Raw genomic sequence first — 16,563 nt, 5'->3', positions numbered from 1 at the left:
CACACATATGCATTGGTGTGTGTTTTTAAGCCAACGGGTCCAGGACTTGAACCATGGACTTGGCCACGTGGAATCCAGTGCCTTAACCACTACATCACCTGCTGGCCTGCAGGCAAATACTTTTCAAGGAAAAAATATTTTGGACATAGATTTCTAAGGTTTCATCATAGCACATTTAGAAATGGATTTCTTAATCAATAGGAGTCATAAAGTGCTTCTTAGACTATAATGTGTGAAAAGAACAAGGGCTGTAAATATCTAGAAGCACATTCACAGAATAACCCTATGACCTTCAGGCAGAACCCTGGCTTGGTGTGGTGAGCCATGCTGTGCTGTCACGGAGAGAAGGAAGAACGAGGACGATGGCAGCCTTGTCTGTTGGTATGTTGATGTGGTTGATGTGACATCTCCTCTAATGCCTGGAACACCCTGTGGGGTGGATGACTTCCCTCCTCCTCTATGGTTGAGGAAATCTCAATTTAAGGATCAATCTAAGAGTTTTTCATTTCGACCCAAGCTAAACAAAATAATGCTTACCCATGATTGTTGCAATGCCCATCTACCCTGTTGGGAGAATTATACACAATGAGGCATGAGAACAAGCTTGAGGTTGCCAAAACTAAACAGGTGACACGTGCTGAGCCAGCCTTGGTGTGGTGGCTAAGACTGCTGGGTATCACATGGCCAGCTACCTGGTTTGAGTCTTGTATCCGGTGGTTTCAGAAACACATGAAGTTTGTGCCCAAGTGTGTCCAGAATTCCTAGGGAGAGACAGAGGAGAAGAGATGGTGGCATGACCATTTTCCATGGGGGATGTTTTCTCTCACTTTCTCTTTCTCTCTGGGAGTGCACATTTCCTCTGGCAAAAAAAAAAAAAAAAAAAGGCAGTAATAGATGACATGTCCTCACACTAGACAACAGGACCTGGAGCACCTGCACATGGTTGTGTTGCCTGTCCCCCCACCCACTCCCTGCCGGAGTCGGTGGCCACATTATAGGCATTGCACATTTCTATTCGTGTTAGGACAAATCCCTGGCAGAAGCCACTGAAGCGTCTCAGTCCAACCAAAGCATTGTAGTGTGTAAATTTGCCAATGGATGGAAGGGAAGCATTCTGAGGAGGGATGCCTTTTCCTAGTATATGCCAAGGCACCAACTGCATGGGCTAGCAGAGCCAGGGGTGGTGGCCACCCTTTCAGTTGTTAAGGACCCCAAGTCTCCCTTCAGTCACTAACTACTGCCACACTGGCTCGCATGGGCTCATCTCCCGGTCACTGTATCAATATGGTAGAAAGTCCAAGATTTCTATATTATAACCAGTGATTCGGACTTCTGCTAATACAGCTTTTTAAAAAGTAAACTTTTTTTTTTTTTCTTTAGTTTGCTCTAGGGTGTGTGCACTTGCCTGAGAGAGAGAGAGAGAACATGAGAAAGTACTTTTAAGGGTGATCACCACACGACAATTCCTTCTCCTCCACTGTCCTCTCTGGGTCTTGAGTACACATGCACATGCACTCAATGTGTGTTTTAAGCCTCTGGGTCTGGGACTCAAACCATGCAGTCATCTATGTGGAATCCAGCCCCCTTAACCACCATGCCACCCAGTTGACCCAAAGGAATGGTAATTAGAACTGAGGAGAGTTGGCATGAGCAGTTGGGGGCTAAACAAATTTTTAGAGAAAATAATTCTTGTAATTTTCATACAATTTTGTAAAATTTTCTAATTAGTGCAGAAGCTTTGTTAGCATGTGGACGGGGCGAATGTGCAGGCCAAGGCTGCTCCTTTGTCTTGGAATATTCAGCCTGATTTTTTAGGACATTGACATCATCAGCCAAGCTTCTTCTTTGTAACAGCTTCTCCATATTCCAGGGCTCAGGGGATTTTTTTTTTTTTTTTTGGAGAGGTTTTTGCTATAGGGCGCATGTGCTCGCCAGACAGACAGACAGAGACATAGAGACAGAAAGCGAGAAATCACCCCCCCCAGGGGGGATGGCCACGCTGCAATCCCTTCTCCTCCATTCTCCTCTCAGGATCTTGGGCATGCACGCACATGAGTCCGGCGTGAGTTTAAGTCACCGAGTCCGGGACTTGAACTGCGGTCAACTACGTGGGAGTCCAGCAACGTAGCCATTGTACTATCTGCTGGTCCCTCAGGGGATCTTTCTTGCTCACTTTCTTCCTCCTTTGTAATCACAGTCACCTATGCCGAGGCCTAGGTGCTGCAGCTCTGGTTTGATCAGGGAACCCAGGGCATAGCTAATAGTTCAAGATACTGCCTCCTTCCCAGACTAAAGCGATGAGCTGTCCTCTTTGAGGAATTTGAAATGTGGAGCAGAAACACTCAAAGCTTGAGACATGATGGCACTGTCTTTAATGTACATGGTGCGGCTGGGGAAAGTTGCTTCTGAGCACCTTTCTCTGCTCAATTCTGGGTGTTCAGACCCTCCACGGATTCCCTAAGACACTTTAGTATCCTTTATATACATACTTATGTGCCATGGTTTACTTAAAGGTTTGTCCCCCAAGGTGCATGTGATGTGCTTTGCTCCCTAATGTGATGTCATTGGGAAGTGGCATTCTTTATTTTATTTTATTTTTTTTTTGAGAGAGAGACTTTTGCTATAGGGCATTTGCACTCATTGGAGAGATAGAGACAGAGAGACAGAAAGCGAGAAATCATCCCCCAGAGGGATAGCCATGCTGCAATCCCATCTCCTCCAATCTCTTCTCAGGATTTTGGGCATGCACGCACACGCCTGGTGTGTTTTATGCTGTCGGGTCTGGGATTTGAACAGCAGTTGATATGTGGGAGTCCAGCAACGTAACTATTACATCATCTGCTGGTCCCAGAGGTGGCATTCTTTAAAGAGAAAAACCTACCTTCAAGGTGGGTGGGCCCCTTGCTATTCAAGACTGGCATGTGGATCAGTGGAGTGAGAGAAGAAAACTGTCTTTCAATGTGGTGGGCTCCACCCAACTGGCTGGGAGTGTGGGCAGGACAAACAGGGGAAGTGGAAAAGTCTGTTTCATTTTTCTCTCTCTCTGTCTCTCTCTGCAGGTGGCTGCTGACCTGCCTGCCTCTCTTGGCCTCATTGTGACTCACAACCAGAGGCCAGGCTCATGCCCTTGGATTTTCAGTCACCAGAATTGTGAGTCAGATAAACCCCCATTCCTGTAAATCACCCAGTGTCAGGTACTTTTTTTAACAAGGATGGGCTAAGAGAACACGTTTATGTACACACACATCATCCTTTTGTTTCGTGTTTTGTTTTTGCTATAGGGTGTTCGCACTCATGACAGTGAGAGCAAGAGCAAGAGTGAGAGCGAGCGAGAGAGAGAGAAGTGAGAAATCGCCCCTAGGGGTGATGGTCACACTGCAGTCCCTTTTCCTCTAATTTTCTGTCAGGATTTTGGGCACACACCAAGCTGCTGGGTCCAGGACTAGAACCACACACTCAGCCATATGAGATCCAGCTGTCTCAACCACCACACCATGGACTGGTCCCTCGTTCCATATCTTCCAACAACAACAATAATAATAAACAAGAAGTCCTCACAATGATCTGGGTCCGAAGATTTAATCTCAACTACATAAAATGGCCAGGCAAGAGCAGTGGGGGAGTGGGCCAGGCCAGGCCTGTCCATAGCACAGGGGCATAGTTCTCTGCTCCTGGTAATTGCTGACATGTGGCGATGTAGTTCAGTTTGTCACTTCTTTCCTTCCTTCCTTCCTTCCTTCCTTCCTTCCTTCCTTCCTTCCTTCCTTCCTTTCTTTCTTTCTCTCTTTCTTTCTGTCTTTTTTAAGAAATTGGGGGACCAGCAGTTAACGTAATGGCTGTGTCGCTGGATTCCCATGTAGTCAACTGCAGTTCGAGTACCGGACCCAGTGGCTTAAACTCACTCCGGGCATGTGTGCATGCCCCAGATCCCGAGAGGAGAATGGAGGAGAAGAGATTGTGGCATGGCCATCCCCTCTGTAGCGTAACTTCTTGCTTTCTGTCTCTGTCTTTCTGGCAAGCGCACATGCCCTATAGCAAAAACCTCTTCAAAGATAGAAAAAAAAATGGTAAGTTGGACTTCTCCATGAAATCTCCTGAGTTTGAAATGTTGACAACTAACTCAAATCGTGCCAAGCTTTATGCTCACCTAACATGACTCTAAATTGTGATTTCTTGGGTTGATAACCACTGCATATGCAATTAAACAGCCTCAGAAAAATAAGATGTTCAAGGCCACCCCACCAGCTTTTTAAGAAAGTTTATGTAACTTTATTAATAATTACTATTTTAATTTGCTATAGGACTCACATAGAGAGGGCAAGTGAGAAAGTAAGCCACCAGGTCCAGGGCTCAAACTGTGGTCAGCCACATGGGAGTCCCATGCCTTGACTACCATTCTACCTGCCAGCCCCACCAACCTCAGTGTCTGAACTGGGACAGTCATTCACAGCTCTGGCCTTACACACAAAAGAATCCTTGGAGACTCTTCTGAGTGGTTAGCGTTCTCCTTCCCTTCCCTTCCCTTCCCTTCCCTTCCCTTCCCTTCCCTTCCCTTCCCTTCCCTTCCCTTCCCTTCCCTTCCCTTCCCTTCCCTTCCCTTCCCTTCCCTTCCCTTCCCTTCCCTTCCCTTCCCTTCCCTTCCCTTCCCTTCCCTTCCCTTCCCTTCCCTTCCCTTCCCTTCCCTTCCCTTCCCTTCCCTTCCCTTCCCTTCCCTTCCCTTCCCTTCCCTTCCCTTCCCTTCCCTTCCCTTCCCTTCCCTTCCCTTCCCTTCCCTTCCCTTCCCTTCCCTTCCCTTCCCTTCCCTTCCCTTCCCTTCCCTTCCCTTCCCTTCCCTTCCCTTTCTTTCCTTTCCTTTTCTTTTCTTTTCTTTCTTTCTTTCTTTCTTCTTCTTTTTGCTATAGGGTGAATGTATTCACCACAGACAGACAGAGAGAGGGAGAGAGGGAGGGAGGAAAAGTGAGAAATTCCTCCTCAGGGAGCATGGCTACGCACAATCCTTCCTCCTCCATTCTCTCAGGGTTTGGGACATGCATGCGCATGTGCCTTGTGGAATTTTCAAGCTACCAGGTCTGGGGCTTGAACTGCGCTTCAGCCACATGGTATCTAGCCACCTTAACCCCCTGCTGGCCTCAGTCTGTTGGCTTTTTCAGAATCATTTGGACTTGCTTCCAGACTCACTGACGTCAGTGGGCACACATGGAAGCCAGGCCTCCTGCAATCCCACCTCTTCCATCAAACCTACTCCCAGTAAAAGGAACATCAATCCCCCCTCCACATCCTGCTAGAGTCCACAGTTCTGCTTGTACAGTCCTGGTATACTGGACACGCACAGGGGCCTGAGCAAATGCCAGTATTGGTGACGACAATTATAAATGCACAAATCAGAATTCTGTGAAGTAGAGGCTATGAATTTGCCTTAAATAAGTTTGTCTATCCCCCCAACCCAGTGCTCACCATAATAACTGGCACATAGTAGGTGCTTAGTAAATGTTTGCTGACTGAATGGTCATCATTAAAGACATGTAAAATGAAATATCAACACATAGTAATATTGATGGAAACTAGACAAATCTAATCTCATGGAAGGAAAAATATTTGGCATTTGCTAACAAGGAATCCTCCTAAACAGCACAGAAGCTCTTAGTTTATATTAGTTTAAAAAATTATTATTTGATGGGGGGGTCAGCAGATGGCTTGGTGGTTGAGGTGCTGGATTCCCACATGGCCAGCCATGGTATGAGTCCCAGACCCAGTGGTTTGCTTTCTCACTCTCCCCACCTCTCTCCCTCTCTGGTGAGCACATGTGTCCCATAGCAAATTAAATAATAATCATAATAGATAAAATAATTTTGAAAAACCTTATTATTTGGTTGTTTATAAAGCATAATTAGAACCTTAAATCATTCTCTGTAGGGACATTAACTTCTTTAGTTAGTTCTTCAGCTGTGCAGAGTGTATGTTCCATTCTTAAGTTTGTTACTATTTATTATAGCATGTCTCCATATACCCTTGTGCTTACATGGTTGCTATACTTTTTAATCTTAAAATGTAAGCTCATGTGTATCAGAGACTTATTTATTAAGTTTCTTTATTTCCTGCTCACAAAGAGAACTTTTTCGATAAAGAAAATAGTTATGAGAAAGCTACGAATTAAGAAAATAGAAGCAATTAGCAAACGTCCCCTCTTCTAATTAATACATCTGTGCGGAAGCGCTGTTGGATCTCGGAAGCGCCCTCACACCGCCCCTGCTGCGGCTGTTCCGGCTGTGTGTTTTGCTGTAGCTCGTCCTCATGCATTTCCTTTTATTTCCCAGTGTCAGAGGGTGTGCGTGCAGGCCAGAGAGCGGGAGGAGGAGAGCGAGCCAGCACCCCGCCCAGACCTGGTCCAGCCGAAATCCTTTCACCTCTAACTCCATCCCGTCACGACCCTGGGCACGTGCACAAGCCCTGCCCTGCTTGTTTTTCAAGCTGTCAGGTCCCAGACTTGAACCTTGGTTGCTCATGTAGGGTCCAGCTTCCTCTGTGCAGTTAAGGCTGGCCCCCGTCCACGTTGTCTAATGCTCTTGGTGGAACAAGGCGTTCCCCAGTTCTCAGGTGGTGAGATAAGAACGCTACTGCTTTCCAGGTCAGCACAAATTAATTAATGATGCTGTGGTTTCTGGGGGAACAGAGGCCGTGCGGGAGTGACTAGGCTGCCATGCTCCCATGGGAGCTCCACGTGGTAACATGAGGATGGCTGAGTAATTAAATACAAACCCCGAGGAGCTCACGCCACTATTTTTCTTAATTTTTCTATCAATGCTCTTCTTTCTGAATATAAAATGCTTGTTTTCGTCATCTGTGTTACAAAGTAGAGAGGCTAAAAAGTGCCAAGACTGAAGTTTCGGTCCTGTGGATCAGCACTCTCTGTTTATATCAGTCCAAGAAGATTTTTCTTACAAATGTATTTGAAGAATTATTTCCTTATTCCAATTCAAACAGTGTAGACATGAAGAGTGTTTTCAAAGTACTCCAAACCACTTCGAGTTTATAGTTTTCCAGATATGGGCAAGTGGAGAGTCATATGGGTGGAGAGTCATCTGGTTTCCCATGAGAATCTAAATGTTTCGTGTATGTGTGTGCGTACATATTCAACATGTACACATTTCAGCCAGTGGGACATATATATGCAGGGTGCACCCTGAGTAAGTAGTCAGAGACTAAGCACAAACAGGCCGGGCTCCTCAGGTGAGCAGATCGTGCTTTCAGCAATTGGTGGCATCTTTCATGTGTTTGTCACCCGAGAAGTCTGTAACTATGTTACTACAACACGACTGGGGACGTAAATGGGGGCCCGCATGTGTCAGTGCAGAGGTAGTCACAGGGTCACTAGGAGTCCACCTCTAGACACCCCCATAGAATGCCATCATGCCTCACCTCTACTCCTCAGAATTACAGGTGGATCCTGGTTCGTATGCAGAAGCCTGAGTAGATGCTGATTGCAAACTGTATGAAAAGCCGTTTTTTGGGGAACCAGTGGGTGGCATACTGGTTACATCCCTAGAGTGGCATGTAGTCAGTGGTGGTTCAAGTCCTGGACCTGGTGGCTTAAAACTCACACTGGGTGCATGTATGTGCAAAGCCGAAATCCCAAGAGGAGAATGGAAGAGAAGGGATTGCAGTGTGATCATCCCCCTTGGGTGGTGATTTCTCGCTGTCTCTCCAGAAAGCACATGCACCCTATAAAAATAATCTCTCTTAAACAAATAAACTTTTTTTTAATTATAAGCTACATGTATTTACTTATTTATTTACTGCCAGAGGGCAGGTGTGGTGACCAGAGAGGGAGAGAAAACACCCCCCATCGAGTGGGGTCACATCACAATTTTTCCCTCCATTTCTCTATCCTGTTAGGATTTGCAGCACCTGCACGGGTGCTCAGTGTGTTTTTCAAGCCACTGGGGTTGGGATTTGAACTGCGGTCAGCCATGTGGGCTCAGGCTCCCAGCGCACAGCTCTTCACTGCTGTGCTGCAGGGCCGACTTAGAGCTGCCGAAGAGAGAAAAATGGTTGGAATGAAGGACAGTCACTGCTAATGGTTTAGATGAATGTTTCATGCACAATTGGTGCATCAAAACTGTCCCATTTAAAAAATTAACTCTAGGGGCCAGCAGGTGGCATAGTGGTTAACGTGTTGGTCCCACATGACCAGCTGAAGTTCAAGTCCCAGACGTGGTGGCTTGAAACTCCTGCTGTGTGTGTGTGTGCGTGTGCCTATCCAAAATCCAGAGAGGAGAATGGAGGAGAGGGACTGTAGTGTGGTCATACCCCCAGTGGGTGATTTCTCACTTTCTCTCTCACTGTCTCTCTTCATCTCTTTCCAGTGAACACACACACCTTATGCCAAAAACCTTTTTTAAAAATATTTTTTTTTAGAGGGAGATTTTTTTATATCGGGCATGTGAGCTTGCTGAAAAGAAAGAGACAGAGAGACATAAAGCAAGAAATCACCCCCTAGGGGTTGGTCATACCACAATCCCCTCTCCTCTATCCTCCTCTTGGGATTTTTTGGGCACACGCCTGCATGTGCCCGGCATGAGCGTCAAGCCTCTGGGTCTGGGACTCGAACTGTGGTTGAATGTGTGGGAGTCCAGTGACATACCATTACACCATCTGCTAGTCCAAGAACAATTAATTCTAAATTAATTAGTTCAGTGACTGTTCATTGGGCATTTACTACATGTCAGACCTGTGAAGCCACTGAGAACACTATGGCAAGTTAGTCTGCTGTCATTTACAAATTAGAGCGAGCCTTTTATTTTTAGCTAAAACAAAAAATGTTCCCCTCACTTAGAATTTTGATAAGGGGTCTCTCCAATTAGAGAAGGATATGGTAGTCTTTCCAATCTCCTCCAAACAACCTGAGAGTATTCCATTCTCATTAACGGGATCACTGCTAGAACAGGAAGAGCCCGACGTGTATATTTGGGGAAAGGACAGTAAAGACTGGATCAGTTTCTCAGGGTTGTGTAATTTAAAAAAGGTCTTTGGGTAATTTTGATGCCATTGCAAATTAATGGAATAAGGAAATTATTAATTTTTACTTGTTGGAAACTATAGATATTCTTGTTCCTGCAATACACATATGTTGATGGTATTCTGCATGTCATAGCATTGTAGCTGGAGAAATATGGGTGGCTCTGGGGACGGTACAAGGGTGATGGTGGGTGTGTGTGACTTGATGCAAAAGCAGGCGGTGTAGACCTGAAGACGGGATCCAGGGAAGTGGGGTGGAAACCTGAGCTGGGAGCACGGGCCGTCATGAAGCCTACCAGCCAGACCCCACCAGAGACCGGCCTGCAGTCTAACCTGGTGGAGTTTATGAACCTGTAACAAGGGAGGGTGTTTCTGGGACCCATGCAGGGCCTCACCAAACAGGAAGACACCGAGCTGCTAGAAGGTTTGGGAAAATGCTGGAGTTCAGGTAAAATTTGCAGGAAATGGTGCTGGGGTAGACTCAAAGCAGAGTAAGGCCATGAATAATATCTGAACATTTAGTCATATTTGTGTTAACACACGGTCTGGCCTGAGAGACAGATCCAGAGTCCTGTTCCCTTAAAAATGATAAAGTTAGGGACCAGCAGGTGGCATGGTGGTTAAGGCGCTGGACACTCCCACATGGCCGACCGGGTTTGAGTCCTGAACCTGGTGGCTTGCTTTCTCACTTCCTCTCTCTCTCACTCTCACCCTCTGTCTCTCTCTGGTCAAATTAAAAAATAAATGAATGAATAAATTAAAAATAAAATAAATAATTATTTTTTTAAAAAAGATAAAGTCAAATGAATATGGAACGCTGTGTTCCTAAATCCCTGAACTGAAAGCTGGCCCCTGGGCTGGAAATCAGGGCCACCTCTCCAGTTAGGTGGCCCACAGGCACATGCGGAGTCCCCTCATCGATAAGCAAATAGCAGTTTCCTACAGCACAATTCTCGTTTTCTTGGCCCCACGTCCTTGGTGTTAATGAACAGAATGGGAGTTTGCCTACTCACACTAGTATGAGAGCATGGACAGGAACTGACTGAGGCTGCAAGAGTGAATAGATGAGAAATTCTATGAAAAGTATCCGGAACAAGTAGCAAATCTTCAAAGGAAATATGGTAGCCCTTTGGTGACTTTTCTTTTTTTTTTTGGAGAGTTTTTTTTTTTTTTGCTATAGGGTGCGTGTGCTCGCAGAAAGACAGAGAGAGAGACAGAGAGACAGAAAGCAAGAAATCACCCCCCGGGGGGATGGCCACACCGCAATCCCTTCTCCTCCATTCTCCTCTCGGGATCTTGAGCACGCATGCAGACATGCCAGGCGTGAGTTCAAGCCACCGGGTCCAGGACATGAACCGCGGTCAACTACATGGGAGTCCAGCGACATAGCCATTATGCTAACTGCTGGTCCCACCCTTTGGTGACTTTTCAAAATCCCTCACCCAAAACAGTATCAGAAAGGGGCAGAGGAAGCAGAGTTTAGGAGAGATCTATGAAGACATTTTCCTTGACAAAAGCAATGAGATGATTCCCACCTCACCACTCCTTCAAGATCTTCCTCCTTAAGGGGTGTCAATTTAATCACGAGGGCAATTTGATTCGTGCACTCCAGTGTCTGGAGTGTTCGACACGGACCTTACATATCTACAGAAGAGAAGCTGAAGGTGTTGGTTCGAGGCCCCAGAGGGAGAAAAGAGGGGGAGGAGGAGAGTGAGTACTGAAGGGCAGAGTGTGCCCAGCTGGCCAAAATGTGTCTCATTGGAGGGTCAGATTACAGCCGTTCATTGTGGAGGGCGGCAGATGCTCAAATCCTGCCTGGGAGGAACCACCTGGAGAGGCCAACAGGTGAATGTGTACAGAGAGGCCTGCAGGGAACGGTAACCACGGGAGATGAGGCAGCTGGGGACAACTGCATTGCTCAGATCTGGAGAAGCAAGAGGGGTTTGGAGTACCAGTCTTCACGAGCTTCTGAGAGCACGGTGGTTTCTGTCCTCCACTGGCGGGTGCAGGGATTGTTCAGTGGCTTTGACGCCCTGTACCATTTCAAAAATCACACTTTCTGTCCTTATTTATGTGTTGCATCTCTTTTAGAGTTTTATTTATTTATTTATTGATATAGGGCACCTGTGCTTGCTGGAGGGCCAGAGAGAGAGAGAGACAAAAAGTGAGAAATCACGCCGGAGGGAAGGCCATGCCACAATCCCTTCTCATCTATTCTCCTCTGGGGATTTTGGGCACACACACATGCCCAGTATGAGTTTTAAACTGCCGGGTCTGGGACTTGAACTACAGTTGACTAGGTGGGAGTCCAGCAACGTAACCATTATGTGGTCTGCAGGTCCCTGAGACACATTTTCTAACTCCCAGCATTCTCTCTTTCTGGTTGGTCTTCCCTAGCGAGGACTGGTGGTCTTTCCTTACAGGTGACGGCTCATGGTGGAAGTTCAACTGACAGGGACAAAATCCTGCCGAGAAGCTGAGGGAGAGACTGGAGTGAACAATCCAGTTCTATTGCAGGGCCTCCAACTCTGCCTCAGTTCTGGTCCGCCAGGACCAATCCTGTGAAAAGAAATGTCATGGTTGGAAGACTTTCCCTCTTTCTTTTTATTTTTTTAAAGAGAATTTTTTTTTTTTGCATTAGGGCACACACACTCATCAGAGAAAGAGAGAGACAGAGAGAGACAGTGAGAGGGAAAGTGAGAAGTTACCCCCAGGGGAGATGGCCATGCTGCCGTTCTTTCTCCTCTATTCTCCTCCTGGGAACTTGAGCATGCATGTATATATGCTTGGTGTGAGTTTCAAGCTGCCAAGTCCAGGACTTGAACCGTGGTCAGCCATGTGGAAGTTCAGCAATGTACCTGCTGCGCCATCTGCTGCCACTCCTCTCCCCCTGCAAGTACATATGCCCTCTGGCAAATTAAAAAAAAAAAGTAGGTATTGACAGACTGGCGCTCCGCGCAGTGGTTACTGCTGTGTACACGGAACCATCTCACAGGGCAGACTGCAGTTGAACCCTGGCCTGGTAACTTGTAAGACACACTAGGCAGGAACAGCAGATGGTGTGATGATTATGTCGCTGGAATTCACGTAGTGACTACGATTTGAGTTCCAGACCTGATGACTTAAAACTCACACCGGGTGCATGTGCATGTGTGCCCAAGATCCCAAGAAGAGAATGGAGGAGAAGGGGTGGTGGCGTGGCCATTCCTGGGGCGGAGATTTCTTGCCTTCTGTGTCTCTGTCTCTGGCAAGCGCATATACCCTATAGCAAAAATGTCTTAAAAAAATGCAACAAAAAACAACAGGCATGTGTATCTATGTGTACCCCAAACTCTGACAAGATAGAGAAATAAAGGAAAAAAGACTGAGGTGTGGCCATGCCCCACTGGGAAGAATACTCCGGTCAAACAAAGAAGTGGGTATTAGCTATGATGACCTTTGTTAAAAGAAGAAAGGAGACGGTGGTATAGAGTAACAACCTGCTTTCCTTCTCATATTTTGCTCAGCTGCCATGCATTCCGAACACTGGCACTATTCGGAAGTTTTTCTGTTCCTACATTCTGGGTGCAGCCATGCCAGGCAAGCTCATCCCGTGGGGAAAGCTGCTTTTCATGCACTGGCCTCTACATCTGTGCATGCCATCCCCTCCCCCTGCAGGCCCGCTGCTCCGTGTTCTCCAGGCCTACAACCCTGTCCCCTCTCACTGCAATGACTCCTTTTTCACTCTTCAGCTCCTTCCTCATTCCCTGAAGGGCGATTTCCTGGGCCCCTCAGTACCGTGTGCCCAGAGGGCCCCCCGTTTTCCCACTCCCCCATGTAGAGAGTTGTCTACGGACCGTCCGGGGTCTGTCTTCGTCACTGCTATACCCAGACTTCACCTGTCCCGGGCACACAGCGGGCCTCTGCAGATCTGCATCTGAGGGCCTGGCTCACTGAACAAGCACCTATTTCTTTAGTGACTCTGGAAAAGGAAAAAAAAAAATTTTTTTTTACTCCCACATTAGTCATTTAATGTTATGCCCGTTGGGAATCTTATTTTTTTTTTTAAGCATTTACTTATTTACCTACTTATTGTGATTTTCAAGCCACTGGGTCTGGGATGTGAACCACAGCCTGCCATGTGGGAATCCAGTGTCTTAACCACCACGCCACCTGCTGGCTGCCTGGCAGGAATTTTTGTAATAAAATACAATTTTCTTACCAAGGCCTACGAGGCCCCGCCCCCTCTCTGACCTGCCAGCAGCACCCCGTCCCCCATACTCTCCTTTTGCTCCTCTACATCACTTTTCTTCCTAGTTCAGAGCCTTCACCCTGCGCTGTTTCCTCTGCCCTGGGGTTTTGCAAAGCCCATGTTTCCTCATTCAGGTGGCAACTCGTTTTTTTTTTTCCCTTTTTTTTGTTTTTTAAAAGCCACTGGGTCTGGGATGTGAACCACAGCCTGCCATGTGGGAATCCAGTGTCTTAACCACCACGCCACCTGCTGGCTGCCTGGCAGGAATTTTTGTAATAAAATACAATTTTCTTACCAAGGCCTACGAGGCCCCGCCCCCTCTCTGACCTGCCAGCAGCACCCCGTCCCCCATACTCTCCTTTTGCTCCTCTACATCACTTTTCTTCCTAGTTCAGAGCCTTCACCCTGCGCTGTTTCCTCTGCCCTGGGGTTTTGCAAAGCCCATGTTTCCTCATTCAGGTGGCAACTCGGATCTTACAACATCTCCCTTAGAGCACTTCTCCTTACAGGATTTCTCCCTTTCCAAAAAAACCCCAAACACAAAAAACACTATATCCCTCATCCCTCGGCCACTGTTCCCCTCTTTGCCCTGACCCTGCTCTGTAAGTCATCTGTTTACTGCTGCGTTCTCTCTGCTCAGGAGAGTGCCCACTCATTGCAGGATATAGTATTTGATGATTAATATTGATGGCTAGATGAATAAAAGAATAATCTGAGGGAACCAGCAGTTAGTGTAATGGCTATGTTGCTGGACTCCCATGTAGTTGACCACGGTTCGCATCCCGGACCCGATGGCTTAAAACTCACGCTGGGCGCGTGTGCGTGTGTGCCCAAGATCCTGAGAGGAGAATGAAGGAGAAGGGATTGCGGCGTGGCCATCCCCCTGGGTGTTGATTTCTCGCTTTCTGTCTCTCTGTCTCTTTCTGCCTGTCTGGCGAACACACACGCCCTATAGCGAAAAAAAAAAAAAAAACCTCTTAAAAAAAGAATATGAGATAAATTATCATTATTATTATTATTTTATGATAAAGTGTGTTTGTCTGTGTGCATGTGTACACAAGAAGGGGTAGAGAAAGAGACAGAGAGGGAGGTACCCCTATAGGTTCAGTCCCTGTCCTTCGGTTCTGCAGCCCACTAGGATCCTGGGCATCCATGTGCCCAGTGTTTTCCGGCTGACCCGGCTGAGGACTCGAACTGCAGTCAGCATGTGGCGTCCAGCTCCACAGTTTGGTTGCACTGTAGCATGCATCATGGAGGCTGCGCCTGAGAAATACTCCATTTAACCCCAAATAAAGAATGTTAGGGATGGAATTGTAGGCATAATTGTGGAAAATACTTTTGGAAAGTATTCCTCTCAATTTGTTCATAGTAGACAACGCAAAGTTCCTCTTTTTCTTAAAGAAAAAAAAAGATGTTGACACTAAGTTACTTGCTCAGGGTACTTTTCTCTCATGACTGAAAGGCAGCATCCCCATTAGTCTTTTTTTTTTTTTTTGGAGAGATTTTCACTGTAGGGCGCGTGCGCTCGCCAGACAGACAGAGACATAGAGACAGAAAGCGAGAAATCACCCCCCAGGGGGGATGGTCACGCCGCAATCCCTTCTCCTCCATTCTCCTCTCGGGATCTTGGGCACGCACGCACACGCGCCCGGCGTGAGTTTTTTTTTAAGCCACTGGGTCCGGGACACTAACCGCGGTCGACTATGTGGGAGTCCAGCGACATAGCCATTACGCTAACTGCTGGTTCCCCCCATTAGTCTTGAGGCTGCAGTTCACTCCCAGCCTTGGCCAGCCCTGGAGCATGGGCAGGGCACACAGGTAGCTGCAGCTGGGAGTCCTTACTCTGGCACGCACATTTTCAAGACTATTGTTTACGATTCCATTGATTACGTGGTTCTGTAAAAACTCTGATAGGTAATGAGGTTCCTCTGCCCTCCAAAGAGCTCTGCTTTATCCTCAGGAAGTGGGACAGACAAAAGGATTTGTCCTACTCTTTTTTATCAAGCTTTCAGTCCTTCCTGCCTTTCGCTCATGTTTACTTTAACTTTCCCTGGCTGAGTTAGGTTTGATGTTTGTCTATTTGTGTATCTTTCTCCCTATTTTATAATTCACGGAGTTGGAGGAAGTGCTGAATTTCAAATAGCCTGTCGGAGAACTTCATAGGAATGATGACTAGGAAAAGTAAGTGGACAGGGGGCTAGACAGAGTGAAGCTAGAGAGGCCCCTGGGGAGGTACACTTCACCTCCCCACCTGGCCAGGGCCACTCCAGGCCTGAACACGTGGCCTGACAGCTCAGGTTACTTTAACTAAGGGTAACTGATCCTTATCTCAACTTCCTCCTCCCTGAGCTTTTGAATTTCACAGTCTGTGTCACATTCTTTTTATTCTTATAATTCCCTCCATTAGCGAGTTTACCCATTTTTATCACCTGAATTTCTTTCTACTTTTTTTTTTAAAGCTTTATTTTGTATTTCAGACTCTAAATGCTCCCCATCAGGGACTTTTCTATAATTGTTTCCAGTGTAGGTTATCAACATTATGCTTACTTGAGGAAACACCATGGGGGCAACCCAGGCACATTGGTGAAGCTGAGTGGGAAAGGGGCTGACACCAGTTCACGTTTTTTTAAAGGTTCTCAAGGGTTGAATACGTTTACTGTATTCCTTCTATTGTAGAAGAATCTGTCCCCTTGATGTGTTTTTTACTACTATCTGCACCTTTATCAATTTTACACTTAAAAGAATTCTGCATATCTAATTATGAAAGTAATATCTGCTCAATATGAAACACAGAAAAATAATAAGAAAAAGGTCTCCTATAATCTCACTGAAGGTGAAAATATTTTATGACTTCTCTTGGCAATATTCCTGGGTTTTAACGCAGCATTTCTAATATACCCACATCTTTGTGAATACAAACGATGTTTGGATGCTACTCTCCAAGTTCATACCGAGATCGAAGAATCACAGAGGGTAGAGACGCGAGCACCTGGGAAATGAACCTGAGTATCCGGGGTTCTCTCCAGGCAGCTGAAACTCATAAAGCACACCCACCCCGCAGCCACCTGGGACTCTCGGACCAAGGGCGAGTGAACCTGACGAGTAGGGGCGGGGCTTGCGACAGTCGCGGGCAGGAGGAGGAGCTACAGAACCCTCGCCAATCAGAGCACGGCTTGGTTTTCTCATACCGACCAATGAGTCTGCGAGAGAGGCAGTCTTCAAGCCTGAGACGCCTATCCCTTTCGCAGCCTATCAGCGGGCGCCTCTCACAAAGCGTCCGCCGCGCTCCCGCCCCCCGGCTGTTCGGTCCCGCCCTC

The 16,563-nt window shown here is 46.8% G+C and overlaps 1 long non-coding RNA gene across 1 annotated transcript; it reads left to right on the top strand.

The window, feature by feature from the left end:
* Positions 1 to 301: 301 nt before the first annotated feature.
* On the top strand, positions 302 to 3,440 carry LOC114007596 (uncharacterized). The gene is made up of 3 exons (XR_003549198.1): positions 302 to 381; positions 3,060 to 3,150; positions 3,408 to 3,440. It is a non-coding gene; the product is annotated as an uncharacterized LOC114007596 (long non-coding RNA).
* The last annotated feature ends 13,123 nt before the right edge of the window (positions 3,441 to 16,563 follow it).

The sequence above is a fragment of the Tupaia chinensis genome, unplaced genomic scaffold (assembly GCF_000334495.1).
Source record: "Tupaia chinensis unplaced genomic scaffold, TupChi_1.0 Scaffold000001_1, whole genome shotgun sequence".
Lineage (NCBI taxonomy): Eukaryota > Metazoa > Chordata > Mammalia > Scandentia > Tupaiidae > Tupaia > Tupaia belangeri.
This window is presented reverse-complemented; position numbering and strand designations above follow the sequence as displayed.